This window comes from Dermacentor albipictus, chromosome 9 (assembly GCF_038994185.2).
Source record: "Dermacentor albipictus isolate Rhodes 1998 colony chromosome 9, USDA_Dalb.pri_finalv2, whole genome shotgun sequence".
In the NCBI taxonomy this organism is placed as follows: domain Eukaryota; kingdom Metazoa; phylum Arthropoda; class Arachnida; order Ixodida; family Ixodidae; genus Dermacentor; species Dermacentor albipictus.
The window spans coordinates 113,857,314-113,870,514 of NC_091829.1; the positions used below are offsets into that span (position 1 = coordinate 113,857,314).

Below are 13,201 nucleotides of genomic sequence, written 5' to 3' on the forward strand. Positions count from 1 at the left end.
GGACACAATAAAGTTTTATCTCTCTCTCTCTCTGAGTATGTGCTGCTCTTCAATGAACATTTCTGCGCTAAATCGGTTAGGTGCCACTGGCATATCCAATTGGGTATGTGCCGAAAGAGCCAACTGCTTATGGGCTGCTATTCACTGAAACCCTTTCACGCCAACTCGACGGGCCTGCAAAACAACAACCATGCTGACGTAAGCATATCTTTGTAATGTGAGGCATTACGTAGATGTCAACTGTGTTGTCCCAGCTTCTTTTCCTCGCCTGTGTGAAATATCTATAATGGGAGCTGCTACTTTAATGAATGATCAATACAGTTTAAATATTGATCATGCTGATAACTATATTATTTTTCGAATTAATAAAAAAACTCCAATAGCGGATATGCCCAAGTACTTGGTAGCATTATAAAAGAATGCAATTTTAAAAGATATCAGGAAAACCAATCGGACAAATAAATAGAATATGTAAAAGACTAATGCCAGCAAAAGTAAAAATAAAATAAAAAGATTTCCGTCGCGTGCAGTTCTCTTCCGAGTAGCAACGAGTAGATACTGCCACACTATATGTGGGCAAGAAAACATTTGTGTGTGAGCTGTCTATTCTACTTTCTGAATTTGCTTCTGCGATGCAATGCCATCGAGCAGTTCAGATTTTCGTGGAGAATTGTGACAAAAACACGTGGCACTGTTCTCGCTTTCTGCTTGCTGAAACTAATCTCTTACACTGCATTCCCGAGCAAGTTCTTTCTTGTGTCGTAGTATGTTGTTTTCTTGTGATGTAGTTTGTCGTGTTTTTTATATTATACAGAACACTTCATAGACGCAAAAGTTCTCAGCATTAAAACGGCCACGTGGCACTGCTCTGAACACGTTGCATGCTTTGAAGACCCGCCTATATTTGCACTATGAAACTGCGTTTCTGTCGCAGCTGGCTTATGGGGTATGCAGCCGACATAGAAGCCAACAGCAGTCAGTGGCAGGTCTAGAATAAAAAAACATGTCTCGAATTTCTTTTTTACGGAAAAAACTGTGTAAACGAAGCGATTTGGATGCCTCGCAGAAAGATGTCAATGCCAGCCGCGTAGACCTGGAAATGTATAAAAATAAATAAAACAGCGAAAAATCACCTTGCTTCCATGATACAACCAGCTTTTATCGCCTAGGCAATACCGCTCTATAACTTTGAAGTGGTGATTGAGTCTGCTGAAAATTAGCGGCGTTGGAAGGAAATACGTCCAAATGAAATCAATTATTTCGCTATTACCAAACCAAGTAACAAGCTTTATTGGATTCACTTCATAAAAAAAATGTTTAAATTGTTTTATATTTATGTCGTTTAGGAGTGACGCGGCTAGTGCATGTGTGTTATATTTGAACACTCTGTGCAGGGACAGTCAACTTGGCTAATCAAACATTCTTGTCCTTGTTCTTCTTCCCTAGTGAAATGGGGCAACCGAGTCTGTTGGATCGGCCATGAATCGGGCGATGAAGGAACTGTTATAATTTTTTAAAATAAATTAGGGTGAAATGAAATAAGTACCTTGCAAATCGGTTTCAAGGCGTCTACTGTTACAGGTATGAATATTCAATTATTTAGATATTTCATGAGCTTTGTCAACTTTATAAGTACTTAGAATATTTCTAAAAAGAAATTCATTTTGTCTCACGCACAAAGATGCATAGGGCTTCACAAACATTCCTGTGGCTCTAAACCAGCAATGCAGTCCCAGAGGAAAGAGTTGCAGAAAAATTCAAATTCAAGCCAAGCTTCTGGAAGGGTTCTTCTAAAAATATTTTCCGTTGAATAATAAAACGGCGGCATGTCGAAAAGAAGTATTCCAGAGATTCACACTCATTTCATAAAGGGCACGAGGGCGACATAGCCAGACCAGACGTATGGAGGTAAAAGTTCAATGGGAAGTCTCGGCACCGTAGTCTTGTAACCATTACATCACTTTCTTTAGAGGAGCACCATTTTTGTTGCAAGGAAAACTAAGATGGGGGAAAACAGATGTTGCCAATGATGACTGGGCGAATTGCGCCGCCGTGATGAAAGCTGACTGAAGTAAAACGGGGATTATAGGACCATCATGGGATGGTACTGCGAGTGTATCCACATATTCGTTTGAGGCTAGACATTTGTGGCCAGGCAGCCACAGTAAACTAAAGAGCCGTAAGTGCCTTGGGAGAAGAAAAAGCTTTTAATGAGTCTAACAATCTGGGTGTGGTTAGCGAAGAACCGACAGACAGGCAATCATTTAAGATTATGGCTAATGACATAAATGATGGTCATTTGCGTAAAGCTAAGACAATTGTCAATTTTACCGCCTGAAAAATAGGCGTGAAGTCAGGAAGCCGAATTGAACAAGACCAATTTAAATGTGGTGATACAATGCGCACACCTGCCTTTTCTTCCCAGACCGAAGCATCAGTTGCTATAACGGCCTTTGTATCCAGGAGTGCAAGGTGGTCTTTCAGAATACTCATCAGATATTGATAGCGAAAATGCCTAACATTATTAAAAAATATAATCAATTTCAATTTCAGCATCTGGAACCGAGGAATTTAATAGGACCACCTCGCATAGGTGAACGTGTAATGGCTCCAAAAGTGTTGAGCGAAAGCAACTTGAGGGCATTGTGAGCAATGGCTTTGATAGTTAAAAAATGTGGCTGACTTATTAAGGAAAACATATTGTGATCTCCTCTGTATTGTTAGGATATGAAATTCCATGAGAAAAGAAGGCAGGCGTGCTTCTTCATATACGATATCGTTAGCGACAAATTTAGGAAGCCCAAGAAGTCTGTTCTCCTAATACAATCAAGAGGCCGAATTTTTTATGCAGGTCCGCCAGAACACATCATCATCATCAGCAGCAGCAGCAGCAGCAGCAGCAGCAGCAGCAGCTTGGTTACGCCCATTGCAGGGCAAAGGCCTCTCCCATATTTCTCCAACTACCCCGGTCATGTGCTAATTGTAACCTTGTTATCCCTGCAAACTTCTTAATCTCATCCGCCCACCTATCTTCCGGCCGTCCCCTGCTACGCTTCCCTTTTCTTGGAATCCAGTCCATGGCCCTTATTGATTATCGGTTTTCTTCCTTCCTGATTACATGTCCTGGCCATGTCCATTTCTTTTTCATGATTTCAACTAAAATGTCATTTCCTCGCGTGTGTTCCCTCACACAATCTGCTCTTTTCTTATCCCTTAACGTTACACCCATCATTATTTCCATAGCTCGTTGTGTCGGCTTTAATTTGAGTTGAACCAGTTTCGTAAGCCCCGTAGGTGAGAACTGCTAAGACTCAGCTGGTTAAACACTTTTCTCATGAGCAATAATGGCAACCTGCTGTTCATGATCTGAGGATGCCTGCCAAACGCACCTCAGCCCATTCTTATTCTACTGATCATTTCAGTCTGATGATTCGGATTGGCGTTCACTACCTGCCCTAAGTAGATGTATTCCCTTACGACTTCCAGTGCCTAGCCACCTACTGTAAACTGCTGTTCTCTTCCGAGACTGTTAAACATTACTTTAGTTTTCTGCAGATAAATATTTTACCCACCATTCTGCTTTGCCTCTCCATGTCCGTGAGCATTCATTGCAATTGCTCCCCTGAGTTACTAAGCAAGGCAATATCATCAACGAATTGCAAGTTACTTAGGCATTCTCCAATAACTCTTATCCCTAATTCTTCCCAAGCCAGGTTTCTGAATACCTCCTGTAAACACGCTGTGATTAGCATTGGAGAGAGACGCCTTTCTTTATTGGGATTTTGTTGCTTTCTTTACGGAGGACTACGGTGGCTGTGGAGCCGCTATAGATATCTTTCAGTATTTTTGCATACAGCTCGTCGACACCCTGATTCCGTAATGCCTCCATGACTGCTGAGGCTTCGAGTTATTCAAACGCATTCTCATAATCAATGCAAGCTGTATGTCAGGGTTGATTATATTCCGCACATTTCTGTACCACCTGGTTGATAGTGTGAATATGGTCTATTGTTGAGTATGCTTTACGAAATCGTGCCTGGTACTTGGGTTGGCAGAAGTCTAAGGTATTCCTGATCCTATTTGCGATTACCTTAGTAAATACTTTGTAGGCAATGGACAGTAAGCTGATCGGTCTTTAACTTTTCGTCTTTTGCACCCCCTTTCTTATGGATTAGGATTATGTTGGCGTTCTTTCAAGATGCCGGTACGCTCGAGGTCATGAGGTATTGCGTATACAGGTTGGGCAGTTTTTCTAGAACAATCTGACCACCATCCTTCAACAAATCTGCTGTTACCTGATCCTCCCCAGCTGCCTTCCCCCTTTGCATAGCTCCTAAGGCTTTCTCTACTTCTTCCGGCGTTAGCTGTCGGATTTCAATTTCTTCTATGCTATCCTCCCTTCCATTATCGTCGTGGTTGCCACTGGTACTGCATAAATCTCTTAAGTGACTCCTCAGTCACTTAAGCTATCTCATATATAATAGTATTGATATTCCCGGCTTTGTCTCTCAACGCATATTGCCTATTCCTACTTTGTTCATCACTGCTTTTATGCTTCCTCCATTCCTGAGAGCATGTTCAATTCTATCCATATTGTACTTCCTTATGTCAGCTGTCTTGCGCTTGTTGACCAACTTCGAAAGTTCTGCCAGTTCTGTTCGAGCTGCATGGTTAGAGGCTTTCATACATTGGCGTTTCTTAAACAGATCTTTCGTCTCCTGCGATAGCTTACTCGTATCCTGTTACACGAAGTTACCAACGGCTTCTATTTGCACACTCCTCCAGGTCCTCTTCCTGAGTTAAAAGCGAATATCCGTTCTTTAGCTATCCAGAATTCCTCTATTTTCCCTCTTTGCGCTAACTCCTTGAGCGGCTTGTTAAGTACCAGTTTTTTTGTTCCCTCCTCAAGGCTACGCTAATTCCAGTTCTTACCATCCTATACTCACTGCAGCACACCTTGCCGAGCACCTCCACATCTTGTATGATGACAGGGTTAGCGGAGATTATGAGGTCTATTTAATGTCTAGTTTCGCCATTCGGGCTCCTCCACGTCCATCTTCGGCTATCCCGCCAGAACACAAAACGCACCCAAACTCTGTTATCGGGAGAACATTCCCGCAATAGATCATAATGAGAACATGCCGATGCAACCCTACTCGACTGCTGCTTAATCTACCCGGCATTCCTACTGCGCGTTCTCCCTCTGAGGTAATGTGCTTCATATGTGGACTCAATTTAAGCTTTTCGGTGTAAATTACTCCCACATATTTAATTTAATTCACCTGTGGGATACTCTCTTGTCGATAAAGAACCGAAATTTGCAGAGGAAAATTTTTAGAAAGAAGTAGGACGGCACTCTTTCTGATATAACTAGAGAGGTTAGTTCTATCATGTCACAGTTCTAGGCGGCTCATACAAGACTCTAGGGTTTGACAAAAAGCAAGTTATTTTGCCGTGACGGATGCCTCCCCCAAGAAACATGTGTGAACCAGGGAATTCAACAGATATCGTTCAGGGTGTCATATTTTCCGCAAAATTACAATCGGGATTTCTTGGACGATAACACCACCTATGATTATATTTTGAAACTAGTAGATAGGCAGCACAAGTGTAATTCCAAATAAGTAGTCACGCTCAAAGGGAACGACTAAAAACTAGAGTTAATAGCAATTAAGAGACCACCACCTATCCTATTGGCATGGTCTAGCCGGTGTAGAGTAAATTTCTTGTTGCACAGAAACAGCTCGCCTGTCTCTATTTTGTCAGAGAATTCGTTCACGATAGTACAACAATATGAGCTCCCGTATAGTTAACTAAACTGTTCAAGCAATCTCAAAAAAAAAATCGCTCCGAATGTTAGTAAAAATAATGGATTCCGTTCACTATGCGTTTCCACGCATCGCGTGCGCCTCCTTATACCGCACATATATACGTCTGGAATGGCCTGCTACTGGGGACGGGGAGACAGCATCTCTCGTTTGTCTGTCAATATCCCCATCGATAACAGAATATTCGTCGGTACTGAACAAGTGGCACTTTCCCTCCGAAAATAATCCTTTGAAGCGTAACTTGAAGTTTGTGTTCAAGCCTTTACCGAATTCCAGAAGTCTCTTCCAGGCGTGACATGTGACATTGCAAAAGGCTTCGCTTACGCTTATACCAGTCCCCAGAAAGCAGACGGTTTCGAAAATATCAGTTCTTTTTAAATTGAATGGTGTTAGATATGGAGCTGTTTCCTGAGGCTACTTCGCGTTCCCCAAACCACTTCGAATCGCAGCACAGCTAATTGAGGAATGCAGAAGCAGGAAAGCACATTCTAGAGGAGCACCAGACAAGTGCAAACAATTTGAAGGCCACAAGACAGGTGCAAACCAAGACGGCGGTAATGCGCCGTGACAGCCAGACGTGCCGGGAAGGCCCAAGCGTACCTCTTCATCGCCTTTGAAGAAGACATTTGCTACCGCTGAGGGGCCGCAGCACCGGGATCAAGTGATCAAGAGAGGAGGACCAAGCGCCGACTCTCTTCGCCGGGTATGACACCATCGCACGGGCGCCTACCATTGGCTGAAAGTGGCGTCATCTGAGCGAACTCTCCCATTGGTCAAACATGACGTGACTTACAGTGCTCGAAGGGTTTATAAGAAGCCTTCCAGAGAGACCAGGACATTCCCTGATTCCCTGATTCACCTCTCTCGAACTTCTTGCCGCGGGCCGCAGCGTCCGAGTTGCTGCCGGCCCGTAATGACTGTACGACTGGTACTTGACTCTCACGTCCCTGTATATAATGTAAAATAAATAATCCCAAGTTTTGGTTTTTCATCCCGGAGTCCCGTCCTTCAACCCCTACAATGGGTAAGACATCACTACTAAAGGCCAGTTTTTCGCTGCTGGCAAATTTCCCATTCCGTGTGCACGCGCTATGATATCCAGTGGAAAATGCATATCCAGTTTGTCCGAGGTGATGGAGATAACAATTTCTTCACACTGACGCGCATTCTCAGAAGGGCCACCGGATATGCCGAAGAATACAAAGCTTTCTCGTCGGGATCGGTCTTTCGCGTCATCCAACCGCCCACGAAGCGTTGCGGTCTCTCGCTGCAGACGTTGTACATTTTGAAGTGTGTCATTCATTTCTGGCTACAAAGTCTTAAAGCGAATTCCTGTCATTTTATAGCTTACACCAACATACACACACAGGCGCGCGCACACACGCACACACACGCACTCACGCACACATACACACACACGCACACACAAGCACACACAGGCGCACACACGTACACATATGCAAAGGAAAACGTCAAGCGGAATACTTATGCTGCTCCAGGCGAAAAGACAGTAGCAAAGAATGGCAATTAGATAATGCCTCCCTCACCTCAACAATGTCCTCGAAGCACGCAACATGAATGTATAGTTTAATGAGCTTGTGCCACGTACCACAATTGCAAAGCATTGCTCTTAACTTGACTAGCACCACGTATTTTTTCAATCAGCGCAACTCTAAAAACACCATCAAACTCAAAGCATACCTATCCCGATTGTAGCTGCTCCACAGGCGTAGAATGCATACTTCCAGGCCCAGCGATTTGTAGAAATAATACAAACGTCTTGCCGTGACCGCTTACATGCTCGATCGCTCAGTTTTTTGCCCAGAAGCAGATGCTGCAGAAATCTTCCTGCAGCACCTGCTACAACGCGCGCCATCCTTGCCGGGGCTGGAGGTGGAATAGCTGCGAATGCGTTTTAGCCAGTGCAAGCAATTTTCCTTTCAGGCATTGCGTTCTAACAATTTCGCTCCGTTCTTTCTTACTCCGTCTTGAGACAGTGCCCATGCGCATGGCTTGATAAACGCAACCTCGCCATTTTGTCTCACTACAGGCAAGTGTCTCAATTCTTACAGGAAAAAATGCGCTTGAAAACGCACACTTCTTTACAGAGCGGTAATGCAAAGAAATGAAACATTAAATATCGTCCATCATAAGTCACATACGCCATCGGAAATAAAGTGAACGGGTATTGTAATTGTGCTGGCTTACCATCATATATACATACATGCAGCACTGCCGCCCCACAATAAAATACCAATCTTGTAACTTTTGACGTGTGTCAAAACACTGCTTACGATACGCCTGCTTAAATATCAAATAGGTCTCATTTTAAGCAATCGTTGCAAGTGCAATTCAACTGGAGAGTGTAGCCACTGCAAAGATTCTCAAATCCGTTGTCTTTCTTGTGCCGTTAACGTGAGAAGAACGAATATCGGGCCCACTGAAGAACGCATGCATAATTTCATCACAAGTTTACAATCTACGAATTATCCCTATTGGATATATTAACCACACAATACAATTACGTGACGCCAATTGCTCTACCGGCTCCGCGTCATTGTAACTTCCGGTTCTAAGGGAACAGACGAGGTTGCGCTGTGGCTGTTCCTCGCCCAGCGTGTTCGAGATTACCACAAAGCTACCTCTCCCCACCCAGGCTCAGCGACGCCAAAGGACTCGCGAAAAAATCATGAGCGCAAAAGGAGAGGAGCAAGGCGGCAGAAAGATAGAGGAGACGCCAGCAAGGCCAAGCGACGTCACTCAGCCGAAAAAGCTGAGCGAACGAAGCGTGGCCTGTTGGCCGCGCTCGTCGAACCTCTGTACTTGAGCCTCAGGCCAGGCAGACAGAGAGAGAGAGGACCAATGCAGTGAGGAGGGGGTAAAGGGTTCGAGGAGGACAGCGCCGGCGGCGTGGGAGTGTGACGCGCCTACATGGAGCGTCTCACTGTCCAGCTGCCGGCGCCAGCGGCCATTTGCTCGGCGGCAGAGGCGCAGTCGGCGTTCTCCCCGCGTCCGTTCCTCTCCCATCCTCCTCGGGTGGGAACCACCGTCGCCCAGCGCGGGACGCTCGCGTCGCCTCCCGAGACAAACGCAGCTGCACCAGCCGCCGGCTATTTGGTTGGCCCAACGCGAGCACGATAACAACGACTGCACAGAACACACGTTCCCTCTCTCCGGCTTGCCCCGTTTCACTCCCCAATGGCCTCATTCTTCTCCCCTCGCTCCTTTCTACCCCACGAAGACCGTCTCATCAACTTGCTTCACCGCGAATGCCGCAGAGAAAAGCTGGTAGCCTAGTCAGGCTCCTTAACTATCTCGTTTTCTCTCCGCTTTCGAGTGTACTTTTTCATTGTATTTTTCACTGGTCTGTCTCGCGCCTGCGTGTCTTTATCTACATTGTATGTTACTTTCTTGTTTGTTTCGTAAGGCAGCCTGGCAGTTGGAGCCGCGACGGCTCAAGATCGGCTCGAGCGCTTTGCGTTTCATTTCTTTTGTGTGGTCTTATCTTATGGTTCTTTCCTTTCTCATGAATTCGCCCTTATTTTTTCAAGACGCTGTTATTTCTCGTGCGCTGTTACTGTTCTTTTCGTGGCGGATATCCCCGGACATCCCGTTCTTAGTTCCTTCGCTTTATTTCTTTCGCTGATGTCCTTATTCTCTTACACTGCCCCTTTTGATATTATTTTCTTCGTTTTATAGAGTGCTTTCCCAATGTCCGCTTTGCGTTCGCCATAGTTCTTTCCGCAAACATTGCATAACCCCAGACCACGACCACGTTACGGGTAAATTGCTCTTAACGTCGTTCTGGTTCGAGACCATTTGTTATATCGAAACTCCACATGATGTCCTAAGCAAATCTTGTCAAGATTTGTTGATGTAGTAAGTAATGAATAGAGACAGGTATGACACTTAAAATTTAGCTTTAGAGCTACTCTGTGAGCGTTCCCCGCTATATGTCATTTTAGAACTACTCGTTCGGCTTGATACGGGTAGCGGAGCTCTGTGCACTATCAAGCATTGTTGCCAGGTCGTAAGCTTTAATGTAAAGCCTACAATGTTTGCAGAGCTTAGTACAAAAATGGCGTTTTAGGAGCAGCCATTAAAAAAAACAGACAACCCGGTCTCACTGGGTATACGTGATATCACCCTTCAATTCATAACACTGTGCCATAGTGACAGGACATTTGTAGGAGCGCAAAGCCCTCGTTTATAGAATAAATGCATAAATATATATATTGAAAGAAAGTAAATAAATAAATAAATAAATAAATAAATAAATAAATAAATGTGAAATATTAGAAAAGTGTGCTTTCAAACAATACTTACTGTAAAAAGGTGAGAGATAGGAGCCCTCATGAGCAGCCAAACATGGGTCCTCCTTTTTCTGAAGGCAGAAGCCGCTTTCGTCTAAGCCTCCCACATGCTTCCTGTATGAGAATACAAAGAAAACTGCGTAATCATCTGCCATGGCAGCGTCTGGCCTGCGCTCCTCAAACCGAACAAGTAGCCGCAGTAAAGCGACAACTTTCTGTGGCTCTCTCACGGTATTTCGTTGTTAGTGCTTTGCTCGTACTCTAACCGCAGGACAGCACATATATAACAAACCAGCCTGTATAAGAGTGTGCAATACATAGATAGTTGCCCCGGTGATTGTCTATTTTGGTCGAAATATAATAGTAGGTAAAGATCTTCGTTGCATCATATAAACACTTTCAAGCGCATTCTTCGTCTATAAAGGCTAAGCTTTCTTAGCATTTTTACGGAGAGATGGCGCATCTACTCGGTTTTTTCTAGCCAAATAAAGGAGTAGATCCTGGTGATAGTTTGACATGAAATTGGTTAAAGACATTGAAAACAACATAACAAATTTTTAAAAATGCGGATCCCGCACACTGTAGGTATCGTTGAAAGGAAAGCTTTCTGTGATATTTGCTTGACGCGATGTGATGTTTGCTTGATGTTGAAGGCGAATATTTAATTTATTCAACGTTGAGTTCAATATGACAGAGGTAAGTTGATGATAAGCGTTGCCTTGTGTGCACCACTGCTGTTTGTCTGCGCGGCACACATAACGCACAACGAGACCTGTCTACTTGAGGCGTTGTTGTGCACCATTGTTGCACCAAGCCGTATTGGCATACTGCGGATTATCTTCGACACACTGGTGTTCTTTAGCGTGCACCTAAATATAAGTGCACGAGCGTCTTTATATTGCGCACCCCTCTCAATGCGGCTGCCGCAGTCGGGAGCGAACCCGCAACCGGGAGCGATTACACAGCCTCAATGCTTCCATGGCGGGCACGGAAGTATCGATTTGTCGTGCGAGCACTTCCGCTGCGTCGCCTAGACCCTACGGTGCTTTAATGCGGCTTTACGTCGGCGCGCCATGCGCCGGTGGTCTCCCTGACAAGGTGTTTATTTTTCAGAAATTGGAGAAACGTACCGTACTGCAGCTTGAGTTTGCCGGCAAACCCTGACATGTCTATAATAGTGGCGTTTCATTGCCATATCCCGTCACCTTTTTTCTCTCTCGCCTTCGCCTTGCATGAGGACTGCGATCGAAGAATGGCACGACTGTTGTTCACTCGTTCCGCGTCGCTGTTACCTATTTTCGGCATCCTCTCTCTACCGGCTACCTCCTCTCTACCATTCTATTTTACCTCCCCCCTGGAGTTGCATGTTATTACAGAAGAAAGCACTTCAGTTTCTGCAATGCTTTTGCGGGTGTAATGGCTGATTACAGCTTAAGATGCTAATGTTGTTGCGCCCAGGGAACTCCAGAGGATAATATGCACGTCGGATGCGATGAAAAGGTCCAAGCGAGTTTTTCGCGTCGCCTTTCTTCTCTGCCACACTCCATCTGTGCCTCCACTCCCTCCGGTTGTACGATGCGGATCACCTAGGGAAGTGGCATACAGCACATCGACGGAAGCAACAGCAGCAGTGGAAAAGTCGAAGGAAGAGGCAAAGAAAGCTGCACTTTAAATATATGCTGATTCAGCACACCTCTCGGAATCTTTGTGAAGCAAATTTTCGTAAGGCGATAATTCAAGCACCACAAATTTGCCTATTCTATTCGAGTTTCTTTGCCGTAAAGAAACACGGCACGCATGCACGTGTGCTGCCGTGCAACCGCGCTATGCAATAATACACATGGCGTTGATATTAAAGAGCTAATTGGTACTCACATGTAATTGTTTTGGTATAACGGCGCCGTTAAATGCATTTTTAATAGAACGCAGCTCTTCGGGGCCCGTTCCTGTGGCAAGCGTTGGTGGCGGTGGCGTAGGCGGCGTAAGCGAGCGAAAGAGCATAGCGAAAGATGAAAGTGCAAAGGTGAAGGTGGAGGGGAAAGCCGCTAGCCGCGAACGGTGGATACCAATGAGAGCGGCCCCTATAGTGAAGCTACGCGGAAAACTGGTGTCATGCGGACAAACCCGACCGCTCGTTTCGTACTATCATCTGCTCGTGACAGCTCTCGCTCGTGCTTGTTTGGTCTGCTTGATTTGGTATCGTTCGCGCTTGCTTGGATTATCATGGTTCACGATTGTTGTAATCTCATTCTAGGCGCGCCGCGAGCTGCTTAGTAATTTCTGTAAGGCACGCTACCACCAAGGATTACACTGATAACTTTCGACGAGTCACGTATAAAAGCCGATGCACTCAACTGGCAGTTCACATTTCCGACAATTCGTCGAGTCTACTCGCAGCTATCATTGTATTTGAGTGTTACTTATTTTGCCCGTCACAAGTTCCCCAATAAAGGTGTGTAACTCACAGTTTCGGCATTGTGTCGTTCTTTACTGTCCGGGTGAACCCGCGCACCTGTATCATATAATGTTCATTGTTCTTGCAGCGCTCACAAGCCTCAGCCTCCTCTGCGGCCACCTAGCTCTGCTCGGAATTCAAATAACTCTAATTATTTTTTACAAAATCTTATGACGAAAGTAGAAAATAAATAAATCCTAATTTTGTCATCATTGTCCATTTAGATGGCTTAGCCTCATGGTGACTGTACTAGCAAGAAAGCACGCTTTACAAACAATGATGGCCATGTTACAGTCGGAGCTGACGCACTACTGCTAGGGCTTGGCGAGATGCAAGTCCTAAATGTGATTACACAAAGATGTATACGAAGAAGTTGAATTACTGAAATAATTCTCATTAGATGCGTCCTTTTACTTGGCGACAGGCGTCAACACGAGAAGTCTAGTTGGCGATACAGAGTTTTCAGAGATTGTTACCACGTTATCATTTATCGGAGACATTACTGAAAGCAACATCACCTATTGTGACGGGCCGCCAAATACATTAAACGTGAGACAAATTTTATGTGCAGACTGTTTATAAATTGAGCTAGCCGAGACGGCCGA

At 44.8% G+C, this 13,201-nt stretch overlaps 1 long non-coding RNA gene across 3 annotated transcripts in view; it reads right to left on the reverse strand.

The window, feature by feature from the left end:
• The window catches only part of LOC135914596 (uncharacterized), a 179,191-nt gene that overhangs the window by 115,374 nt on the left and 50,616 nt on the right, over window positions 1-13,201 (reverse strand). For 2 of the 3 annotated variants that reach the window (XR_010568348.2, XR_010568349.2), the window contains one exon: window positions 10,155-10,255. The exons of the other annotated variant lie outside the window; for it this stretch is intronic. This is a non-coding gene — a long non-coding RNA (uncharacterized lncRNA). The remainder of the gene's footprint in view (window positions 1-10,154; window positions 10,256-13,201) is intronic. 3 annotated transcript variants of the gene reach the window in all.